Here is a 12,861-nt window from a genome sequence, read left to right on the forward strand (position 1 = left end):
AATCATTTCTTATACCTATACCAAACCTATTGCAACAAAACTTTTCAACTACAAACACGTTTTGCAGGATCTCAATATCTCCTGATTGCACTTGTGCTAGTTCCCAATTCACATATAATCCGACTGGCCACGTTATTACCGGTGACCTTAACATTGTTAATAACACTTCCCTGCGAAATGTGTTATCGAAAGGTCCGAAATATCGTGAGCCTAAATCGTTCAATTGGAAATACAACTTCAAAATTTTGATGGATTCAGTCGAGGATTATACCAGGCAATGGACTAAGCGCGAGAAGGATGACGTAGACACTCTCTCCGAATTGATTAAGGCGGTGAGGTCGTTGATACAAATCAGATTTAAGACACTAAATGGGTCTATCAATGCCCATGCTACGTCAATCTTTAAAGACCCAAAGGTTGCAAAACACTTATCCTACCTCCATGAGAAATATGTATTTGTCCCCGCAGATAAAGCCCCAAACAACATATTTTGTGTGTGTAAAAATCATTACATTAACTGCTTGATAAACGAATTAGGTATTGACACTCCACTTGGAAACTAAAATATACCTTTCACGACACTTACCAAAGAGGAAATCCTAGATAATCATAGGTCTGTTCTATGTTCCTTTGGAATTTCAACCAAAGATGAAGAACTGGATCTTCCATCACTGTATTGGATACCTAAACTACATAAAATTAAGTGTCATTACAAACAACGGTATATTGCTGGGTCTTCCAAGTGCTCCACGAAACCTCTTTCTTAATTATTAACATCTATTTTATCAGCAATCAAAGACGTGCTTCAAAGTTATTGTGAAACTGCCTATTCTAGAGGTGGCGTGAATCAGATGTGGATACTTGAAAATCCCAAAGATCTCTTAGAGTACATACAATCTAACTCTCTATCATCTTGCAATAGTATTAAAACTTTTGACTTTTTTACAATTTACACAAGAAATTCCACATTCCAAAGTATAAGACAAATTGAAAGAATTGGTATTGCTTTGTTTTCAAAAAAAGAATGGCCAACGTAGATACAAGTATTTTGTCTTAGGGAGGGATAAATCCTACTTTGTAAAGGATCACTCTGATTCAAACAAAAAATTCTCCGAAACTGACACTATCAAGATGCTTGATTTTTTTATTGACAACATATTTGTTACGTTCGCAGGACGTGTTTTACAACAGACTGTCGGCATTCCAATGGGAACCAAGTGTGTCCCTCTTCTCGTTGACTTGTTTCTTTATTATTATGAGGCTGACTTCATACAGGAACGTCTTAGGAAGAAAGATAAGAAGTGAGCAATATCCTTTAACTCTACTTTCCGCTATATAGATGACGTTCTTTCACTAATTAATTCAAAATTTCGTAACTATGTTGAACGCATCTATCCCATCGAACTAGAGATAAAGGATACAACAGATACAGTTAAGTCGGCCTTATATCTTGATTTACATCTAGAAATTGACAATGAGGGTTGGTTGAAAACAAAAGAGATGATTTCAGCTTTCCAATTGTGAACTTTCCATTTCTAAGTAGCATCATTCCAGCAGCACCTGCATACGGGGTATATATCTCCCAATTGATACGATATTCCCGTGCTTGCATTTCCTATCATGATTTTCTTGATAGAGGGTTGCTGCTCACAAGGAAACTATTAAACCAAGAGTTCCAAATGGTGAAGTTTAAATCATCCCTTCGTAAATTTTACGGACGCCATCACGAGTTGGTTGACCGTTATGGAATAACCGTTTCACAAATGATATCGGATATGTTCCTCACGTCGTAACTACAATCCCCTCCCCTTTCATGAATGTGACCTACCGAATTAGACTATTTAACGAAATTGTTATAACATAAGCAACACGACGGGTGCCACATGTGGAGCAGGATCTGCTTACACTTCCGGAGCACCTGCGATCACCCCTAGTTTTTGATGAGTTTCGTGTTGCTTACTCTTTAGTTTTCTATGTTGTGTCATGTGTTCTGTTGTTTGTCTGTTTGTCTTCTTTCATTTTTAGAAAGGCGTTGTCAGTTTATTTTCGATTTAAGAGTTTGACTGTCCCTCTGGTATCTTTCGTCCCTGTTTTACACACGATGTAAACAAACTACCGAGATGGTGCGATACTGTAAGCGTCTATGTCAAAACCGCGATTGTCGCCCTTGAATTCTTGTCTGTTACGTATACGTCATAAGGAAAGAGGCGCAGAACTGATGTGTGACTTTTCCACTGAAAGGAATTAGGTCGAAAACTTAAGAACGCATGTAAGTTAAAAGTTATATAACTTTTAAATTCAAACTACAAAGTGTTTCCCTATATGCAGACAAATCATTAACAGTTTCTTCTTGTATCTTTATTTTTGTTTTGAATCTACGACTACGCTTCCGATTTTCAAACTTAAAAGGCCGAAAGTTTTCAGGGTAGACATTGTTCATTTTTACACTTACATAACCCTAAATTCTCCTATTCAATTCACTTTTATGCGTACAAATTGTTGATTTGGCTAAGGAATTTGCATATTTGCATATATATAATCATATTGTAATGGCTGCCGTCGTGATGAAGGAAAATGGCCGCTATGCAAATTAGGAAAGTACCCTAAATTTTACATTTTGTTGTGATTCTGAATCTAATTGTGAATGTGCTTATAAAATGTATTGTATAATTCATAATAATGTTTAAATCAAATATGGCGAAACGTCAGTCTTCGACGGTCATCCCAATGGTTCATTAGATGACGTCTAGACTAAAATATACACGAAATTCTGATACATTGTATCAAGTTCATATATTGTGAATTGTTTATTTCAGACTTATTGTAATTTGGATATACGTTTTAGTATGTTATGCATCAAGTTTGAAAATAGGAATTAAATCGGTGGACATCAATTTGACACCTGATGTCCCTTTCATCGTCTATGGTCTGATTTATACACGAAGAGCGTTTAATCATTACTTAAGTTGTAAAAGAATTAAACTGACAATGAATACAAGATTATGTAAAAAAATATTATGAAAATATGGTGTATTCTGTGTTATATTTCCTTTTCCAACTCTTGTTACTGTCAAAGAAACCCTGAAATTGAATATAATAAAAAAAAATATTCTAAAAAGTATCTTTTTTGCTTTCCATTGACATCAGGGTTGCTATATTTGATTTTTAAATGTTTTGTGGGATTAATTTTCTGTTATTATAGTTGATCTCCCAGTTTTATACGCTATTTTCAGATGTGTTGCCGGATGTATATGTTGACTTTCAAGGTCTAAATAAAGGCAACAGTAGTATACCGCTGTTCGAAATTCATAGATCGAGTGAGGAAAAAAACAAATCTGTGTTACAAACTAAAACTGAAGGAAACACATCAAATATAAGAGGAGAACAATTGCACAACATAAACACAACACTAAAACGCAACACACACAGAAACGAACTACAATATAGAAATGGCCATTTGTAAGTTATTTCAACTATTTACAAATATATTTAACGAAATGGTACGGTACGTAAGAAATAAGCTATTAACTATTGCTAGTATGCATTGTCACTTCTAACAGCGAAGATTTAGTTAATATTCTTTTTGTAATAAAGGTATATATTCGTGTTAATGTTTACAACTCAAAGTAAGATTTCCAGAAGCTTTCCGAATCTATATTTTTTAATAATTATATAATGAGTAAACACACACAACAGGCGACTTTGTAAACTACTCAATGGATCATGATATAGACGATAACATATTTTGTTGAATTCAATCGACTTCGTTCTAAAAATAAATTTAATACTACACAACCTTGGATTAGTGATTTTTAATATTGAAATAGATAAAGTGAAAAGATCAGAGGCCTGAGTCATACAAAATCGACTCCAATTATATCTTCTACTTAGTGGACAACCATATTATTGGTTTTTTGTTGTTGTTTTTTTGGGGGGGTATTTCAGTTCGATGTATTACAAGTTATTTAAAATACAGTTATATCCTCCAATTAGCTGCATTAAGTATCAGATTATTCAGTTGTATGTTGTCTTTGTCAGATAAATAATTTACGGTGTTCACAAAGTCAGACTATACATTTACAAAATCTCTTGCCCAATCCCATCCCCTACTTATTTAATTCAAGTACGCGCAACGAAGACATTGTACCGCTTGTGGCGTATACTTTTAATTCAAAACTTTTTCAAATATTTAAAACCCGTGACAGTGAGTTTATTATTCAATTTTGTATCTTTTTATCTTTTGTACATTGTTTAGGTTATAAATTTTGTACTCGATTACAAATGAAATGAATACAATTTATTATATTTAGAACGCTTTTACTTTCTCTTTGCATTTTCCAAAAACCCACCTGACTTATGACGTTCAAAGATTTAACAAAATTAATGCAGTGTGTGTCACCTTGAACAATAATTATCTATTTGATGTTTACCGATGGCGTACAAGAGAGACCATTATAGTTTGAAAAAACGAAAGGTAATTTTTCCTTGCAATCTCTCATTGAAAAATTCTATATTTCACTACTTGGTAGATATTATTCTTCAAATAATTTAACTTAATCATTTTTATCGTCCAACATTATGACAATTTGCATTAAAATACGGACATTCAGGTTTTGAGAAAATGTGTCCGATGCCATTGTTCAGTTCTAATAATACCACGAAATGTATGCTGATTTAGAATGATTATTTTCAGATGGATAACAATAAAAAGACGTACCAGATACAAATCTTCACTCTACAGTTTTAGTTTTGCTGTTTATTAAATGCCGTACGGTGAGCTAGAGTTGCCTTTTGGTATAGATGAGCTAATAAGCTACTCATCACGACAACCAATTTACGAAGTTGCTTTCTCGTAAGCAGACAGAAAACGTCTACGTCGTATATATGTCAATAATGGCTTACCAACAAATTGTATTTGATTTTTCATTTATAAACAATAACGTTGTTATATAGGCTAAAACCAGAGGCAATTTCGTGATCAGTCTCCAAATCATAATTGTTTAAAACACATTTACATAAGATATCATCAATTTAGGCAACAGAAATCTCATGAACTGCAAAAGGTGTTTCGACAGGGAAAACGGTTGTTGATATGCAGGCACCTCATGCACTTAAAATGTACCGACCGTCAAAAATATATGATTTACTTACAATCACTGATCGACTCTAATAACGGACTTGAATTATGTCAAAAATCGTACAGTGATCGTTTCCGTTCCGGAAATATTTTCCTTTACTCCATGAATAGTGTAGAGTATGCGGATCGTAGCTAGAAGTGCCACAGAGTTAAGAATTCTGTAGCAATGTAATGACGGTGTCATATTGTGATTAATAAAAAAACGGTACCTATTGAACTGCAATAGATGAGAATTTTTACAGTTAATGTCGCTTCAGCGATGCACGGGAGCAAACTATTTAAAAACCAAAACTAATAGAACACGATTGATAAAATCTAAAAGAAATTAGAGTATTGCGAAACACGGTCATGGAATCTGTGCTCTGCACGAGGAAGATACATTCCGTTATTTCAAATGACTTTCTAGGTTTTCAATTATAGCAAGATTTAACAGACACTAGCCTGTTTAATACCCAATATGATAACGATCGCGCCTACTTGAGTGTTAGGTTGTGCACATATGTACCCCTTACAAACCTGCTCGTGCATTTTTCATTGTTATTCAACGCAAATTTATTTTCTAAGATACCTGGGACGATCTTATTTCACAAAGGATTTCTATTGTCTACTTATTGTACCTCGAACTTATTTACCCGATGTAGGTCTTTAAGTTGAGGTTCAATTCAATAAAAGTTAATCGGGCATGACTAATTAGATACGCCCTCTTAAAATTAGGGGGTGCGAAATAGGATTGGGAAAAACACCCAGCAAAATACCTTAATTTACCATTTCAAGAATTTGTTTGATTCAAAGTGCTTCTGGTTGCTTAAATATCTTCGATCAATAATCAGGCGGTATTTTGTGGAAATAAATAACCTGTCCCGAACTGGGAGATGTTGGCTGCAATAGGAATTAATTTATAAAAAAGTCCATATCTCATTTACTTATAGTGGCCGTTATTGTTTGTAAATTCATGACGTTTTGTATATGACATTCGTCTATCGTGGAGTTCGATCATTATGGTTCAAATCTATTCTATTACGGCATACGTTTTACCTCTAGCGAACGCTCTGCCTTATTGTAAAAAGTGCCACTCTAAATTTGTAAACATTTGCTTCAAATTGATCCACTTTGAATCTAGTCGTGAATATGCATGACATATTTGCCACTGGACACAAAGGAGCAATAAATTAATCAGCTTCATTTAGTGATTTATAATAATTTGTCCTCTGTTGATTATAGTCTCAAACAGTTTATCAATTTTTATATATTTCATCTTTATTTACATTTGAATTTTTATGCGTAAATCTTAGCATTTCTTCCATCATTTTTCTCTTTGCATTTAATCTTTTTTTTAATATTAAAAAAACGTTGTCATAGTACACACCAGGGGTTACATTGTATAATTTCCAGCAAAACTAACAGGGGAGGGACTACATAAAAAAAAACAATCTTCATTGAGTGGCAATAACTCATATATTGAAGCATACAATGACGGCTCCCTCGTCTAGGTGACAACATTTGCTGTTTGAAGTTTATTTATATCTGACTGGTATAATAGTTGTCATAAAAGGGGAAAAAATGATAAAAAAGGGTTGACAACAATTAATAAAAAAGATTCAACGTATTTTTAGCGTTTCATTTCTTTTTATATTGTCTTGCTGATCGGTTTTGTTATATTTTTTTTTCATCTACTATTGTTCTAGCAAAAGTCACAAAAATGTTGTTAAAATCAACCATGCGACTTATAGTTATTTAAAAAGATTAAGCTGACTTTTCTTGTTGTTTACACATTTCAATCATTCAACTCGCGTGTAGATTGTCTTTCCCTCTAATGTTTTTTTAAGGTAATTACATTATTTGCACAACTCTCCTTACTGATGCCATATTTTGGAATTTCCGTGACCTAAATGGTTCGCGAAAATTAATATTTTTATATATAGTATAGTAAAGATAGCGTGGAATTCTCACTGCACCAGGCATCTGATATACATTCCTATTATATTTTGATCGGACAAAGCTGCGTATTTATATAACCAATAAGCCAAACGAACGCACCCATTTAGCAAGGGTATACTGTGGAACGGGAGAGGTCTAGAGATGTTAATATTTCTATACCCAAGCAAATCTTGGTTTTGAATAAAAGGAGATAAAGGTATACATTAATGCGACAGCAACCCAAATACACAGATAAATAAAAATATTTAGAGTCAACATTCGGTCTTTTTTATAGAACATTCCGTATACAGAATAATAAGCTCAAAACCGACCCATGACTAAATAATAGTTATACGGAGTTAATTGATCTTAATTCAATATTTTCCGTCAAATATTATATATCCGAAAAGGCACATTTGATTTACTATTATTTACCGTGAAAGATAATAATCCCAACAATCACAAGTGTTTGAAACAATTCACCTGCCATTTTTTAATTTTGATTGGTGAAAATTTAAGAAGTTTTAATATATACTAGCAAAAGAAAAACACTTCACTGTATAATAAAACGGTAAAATAAATAATGATAATGGATGACGACCAGCGGCGAATAAAATTAATATTCAGGACGATTACGTGAAATATAATAAGAGCATTTTTTACTAGACTGACAAGCTGAGTCTTTTTTTTTTTATCTTGTAAGTTCACAAGATATTAGTTCGCAGGAAGAAAAGTCACCCGACCAGGACACATTTCCGACGCTGAGCCGGCCAGTCTGTGGTCTTACTTTATGATGCCACGTGTTAAGCGTTAAAATGGAATACCAATTTAATTAACGTCTTTGTTTGACCCGTTCGAGATTGGAACAAATTTAATGACCTCCCGCTCTCGAGGCGAACGCCCCCACACGAGACCAACCAAGAGAGCAGTAGTGATCGGTAGTACAGAATAACATACCAAAAACTAAAGTACAATACACAATACAGTTTCACAGAATTCTCACAGTTACTAAAGCGAGCTAAAAGTATCTAACCTAAATTGGATGAGTGAAATGATATTGTAAACTACACGTAAACATGAATGATCGACTTTAGGGTAGATTTTATGAATCAAATTAAAAACTCTTGCACCTATTGTACGTCGGACCTAGCTATTGTATTTAAAATTTATGTGTTGTAGTCATTAACAGGCATGAACTATTTGCTACTGGACTTAAAGCAAACAACAATCAATCAATTTGATTAATATCTCTGTTACAGTACTAGTACTTGGCACACAAAGACAAGATCTTGTAAAATGCTATAATTTACAATTTTCATTTAAATTTTTATGTTGTTTTCTTTTCTTCTTTTTTTTTTTGAGGGGGGGGGTGTCTCTTCAGTTTATCACATCTAGATATTTTTTTACTATTGTTCTTATCTAATGTTTAAATACGATTTATAACATATGATTTTTTTGTCGGGCAAGGATAAAACTAAGAAAGATAAAAGTTTTTTTCAGGTGTTTTTGCTTCATTTGGACACGAAAAGGGAATAACGGACGACTAAATTAAAGTGTTTGTTTTCATATAATATATTGAAAGAGGGACGAAAGATACCAAAGGGACAGTCAAACTCATAAATCTAAAACAAACTGACAACGCCATGGCTAAAAATGAAAAAGACAAACAGAAAAACAATAGTACACATGACACAACATAGAAAACTAAAGAATAAACAACACGAACCCCACCAAAAACTAGGGGTGATCTCAGGTGCTCCGGAAGGGTAAGCAGATCCTGCTCCACATGCGGCACCCGTCGTGTTGCTTATGTGATTACAAATCCGGTAAATAGTCTAATTCGGTAGGTCAAATTCATGAAAGGGAAGGGGATTGTAGTTACGACGTGAGGAACATATCCGATATCATTTGTGAAATGGTTATTCCATAACGGTCAACCAACTCGTGAACTTGCAAATATATCTCACCAACACGTTTTGATCGGGACAGTGAAACCTAGTTCAATACGGTTTTATTCATTGAAGTTTGCATTCATAGTTCTTATTTAAAAAAAAACACAAATAAAGCAAGATCTATTAATTAATTGGACTGAATAGACAAAACTAATTATTCTGCATTCGAATGTATCTTAATGTAGGAAAATTACCAAATCAGAAACAAAAGGAACATTTGCCGGATGAATATTGTGAAGGACCTTATGCATCTAGGACTGTCCGATTAAAAGTTCTTAAACAAGCTGTTTAAAAAGCTAATTGTTGGAAGAGTTTACTTACTGTTTTCTAAAGTCTGATCTTTACGATTCTATTTCATGATTACTGACAGATCGAAAACATCAAGTATATATAGCATGAATTTGTTGGGCATAATATTCATTGGTCAGTTATAAATGAGGTCTGTACGGGGGTTTTGATTGCTGATTTATTAAATAAGAAATCGTTATTTTGAAAAGTTGGCTAAAAAATATAAATTTCCCCCCTAATTTTGTAAAACTATCATTTGATGTTATTTAGATGCTATTTTTTTTTATCATAAATAAATAATTATATGATGTAATGTCATTAAATTGGTCCGTTTTCATTTCAATTTGGTAACTGTTAATTGTATATATCAGTCTGAGTACTGTTTAACTATCATTTAAGTTTAGCATATTTAGACTCGTCCAGTACAGGGGAATTAGGTTTCTGCAAGTGCTTTTTATGTACTTTTCATATAGTTTTGACGGTTTTTAAGTCAGTAAAAGTTCAATGATTAAGTTAATATTGACATTAAAAGACCTCCTCACAAAAAGGGCTGTTCAAATCCCCTCGCCCTTCGGGCTCGGGGATCTGAACACCCCTTTTTGTTCGGAGGCCTTTTAATATCAATATTAACTTATCATTGAACTTTTACTATTACTTATAGTATGATGTTCAAAACTTATATAGCTTTACGACCAAAAGGGGATTACGTTTGGGTATAAATAACTAATGTCAGGTTTACGTATAATAATGCTAAGCATAACATAACCATTCTAAACAATGATTTAACTCGGATAAAATATTTACCTCTGAGTTTGAGGGTCAACCATAGTTGAAGTTCATATGGTAACATCAGTAATAAAATTTCCTAAAATCTCTGTATACATTTCAGGAAGTATCATAGACAAATACCTTGGACAATATATACACAGCAATTCGAAGATGGCTAGCCAAGCAGAAGGCACAAATGCACAGATACCTACTATCAATATCGACAAAGTAAAATTGACCTTTGTCAAAAAAATTAAAATTCGTTCACAATTAGAAAAAGGAAGTTTTACTGGTATTTGGCAGCTTCCAGATAAGACAGTAGTGCTGGCGCATTGTGATATGGTAAACAACAAGGGAAGATTATATTCCATTGAGTCGGACGGCACAACATCATCATCCAAATGTGAAAATGCACCATTTGGAATAACCTTTTTTAATGATGAATTGCTTGTTTCATATCCCAAAAAAAAAGAAATCGGAATGGTAGGCATTTATGGTTTAGAAATGTACGAAACCTTTGCTAAAGGATATGAATTTCGAGGAGTATCAACAAACGGAACTGACATTGTTTCAAATTCAAAAGGAAAGGGGATAACTTTTATGGGTAAATCGGGTTATACTTACAAAGAATTTCCCATTAAATCAACAGACAGAAAGGCTTTCATTCATTTTGATAAGGAATATATCTACTTTACTGACGCAGAAGGACCGTGGATAAAATGTATGAATACCATTGGAAAAAGGGTCTGGCTTTGTGAATTGTCATATGAAGTCCCTTATGGAGTTTGTACTGACATGTACGGTAACGTATTTGTTGCAGATAGAGAAAACGGTGAAATTCTTATCGTTGCGGCCGATGGATCAAAATATAGCTCAGAATTTGTAGAGGAAATAGAAGAGCCTACTGCGTTATGCTTTGATAAGGAAAATTGTCAGTTAATTGTGGCAGATAGATTTAAAAGTCCATGCATATACCAAGTTACCTATAGATGATAATAAAATACACTAACAGTAACTCAATCAGTTCGTAATGTCAAACCAGTATAATACTTATTCACATGCATGACGACATGGACAAAGTGAATATTCAGTTTTTTGTCATTTATTTTAAAATAAAACATTGTTTAAGAGGAATATTGTTCTAATAAGAAATTCCATTGGAATCGAAGTAATGTACATGTGATTTCAGCTTTCCAATTGTGAACTTTCCATTCTAAGTAGCAACATTCCAGCAGCACCTGCATACGGGGTATATATCTCCCAATTGATACGATATTCCCGTGCTTACATTTCCTATCAGGATTTTCTTGATAGAGGGTTGCTGCTCACAAGGAAGCTATTAAACCAAGAGTTCCAAATGATGAAGTTGAAATCATCGTAAATTCGTAAATTTTACGGACGCCATCACGAGTTGGTTGACCGTTATGGAATAACCGTTTCACAAATGATATCGAATATGTACAATCCCCTTCCCTTTCATGAATGTGACCTACCGAATTAGACTATTTACCGGATTTGTTATCACATAAGCAACACGACGAGTGCCGCATGTGGAGCAGGATCTGCTTACCCTTCCGGAGCACCTGAGATCACCCCTAGTTTTTGGTGGGGTTCGTGTTGTTTATTCTTTAGTTTTCTATGTTGTGTCGTGTGTGCTGTTGTTTGTTTCTCTTTTTCATTTTTAGCCATGGCGTTGTCAGTTTGTTTTAGATTTATGAGTTTGACTGTCCCTTTGGTATCTTTCGTTCCTCTTTTGAAAATGATTTGTCATCCAAAGTCAAAAATACATTTGCTTAATTATCGTAAACAGTGTACAATATAGGTAACACATTATTTTGAACCTTGTTAAACAGTGTATATTCAAAAAAAGAAGATTTTTATAAATGCTTGCTAACTTAAAAATGACTTACCTTACATACTACTCTTTAATTTTCATATTTAATATCTGTTCAAATTCTATGTCCCCATTAGCAAAACAACTGATTGACGAACTAGTGCCTTTGCATCTAAGCGATTACAAAAAATGTCTACTGATAGTAATCCAGACGAAAAATTAAGTAACATTTCAAATTAAACTAACCATAGGATTCGTGCTTACCTGAGCAACATGACTAGCCGACTGTGCAAGGGCTGTATAGCCAGTCAAGGTCGTTAAAAACTTCCATTTGTTTGCAACACGACTACATATGTGAAGTAGGATCTGTTTACCCTTCCGGAACTGCTAATATTACTCCGGGTTTCACCGGGGTTCTTGTTCAGTCTTTATGTTTCTCTTTTTCGTTTTGTGTATTGTTTTTCTTTTTGTCGTTCTCGTTTTATTTCCATGTCAGTGTCATTTTGTTTTCGACTATTAAAGTTGAATATCTTTTTGGCGTCTTTCGTCTCTCTTTCGCAACTCAGATATACATCTCTGTTACGGAAATTTGTTTAAAATATTGATTAATTTATATATATATATGTGTGGGTTGGTATGTTTTTGTGTACTATTAAACTATTTTTGGATATTCTTAACATAGTATATAAATGTCCTTGTGTTAACCCTGCATTTATGTATTCGTCTAAAACTGAAAACAATAGATATCTATGATGTTAACATTTGAAATGTGTAACCATTTATAAATATTTAAACGGACAATTTGAGAAAGTTTTGTTATAAATGATACTATATTTGTTTTGTGATTTTTGCATTTGCAATGTTTTTTAATTTTTTATTAAAAGCTGCAAAGCAAACAAAGTCGGTTTAATGACTTGCTTCTTATTTAAAGATTTATATATTTTATGATAAATGTATGAAGGAAA

The 12,861-nt window shown here is 33.4% G+C and overlaps 1 long non-coding RNA gene across 1 annotated transcript; it reads left to right on the forward strand.

Moving 5' to 3' along the window:
* The first annotated feature begins 4,344 nt into the window (after nucleotides 1-4,344).
* LOC139512016 (uncharacterized) lies at nucleotides 4,345-12,799 on the forward strand. Its single transcript, XR_011662144.1, has 2 exons — nucleotides 4,345-4,474; nucleotides 10,184-12,799. It is a non-coding gene; the product is annotated as an uncharacterized lncRNA (long non-coding RNA).
* The last annotated feature ends 62 nt before the right edge of the window (nucleotides 12,800-12,861 follow it).

This window comes from Mytilus edulis, chromosome 2 (assembly GCF_963676685.1).
Source record: "Mytilus edulis chromosome 2, xbMytEdul2.2, whole genome shotgun sequence".
In the NCBI taxonomy this organism is placed as follows: Eukaryota; Metazoa; Mollusca; class Bivalvia; order Mytilida; family Mytilidae; genus Mytilus; species Mytilus edulis.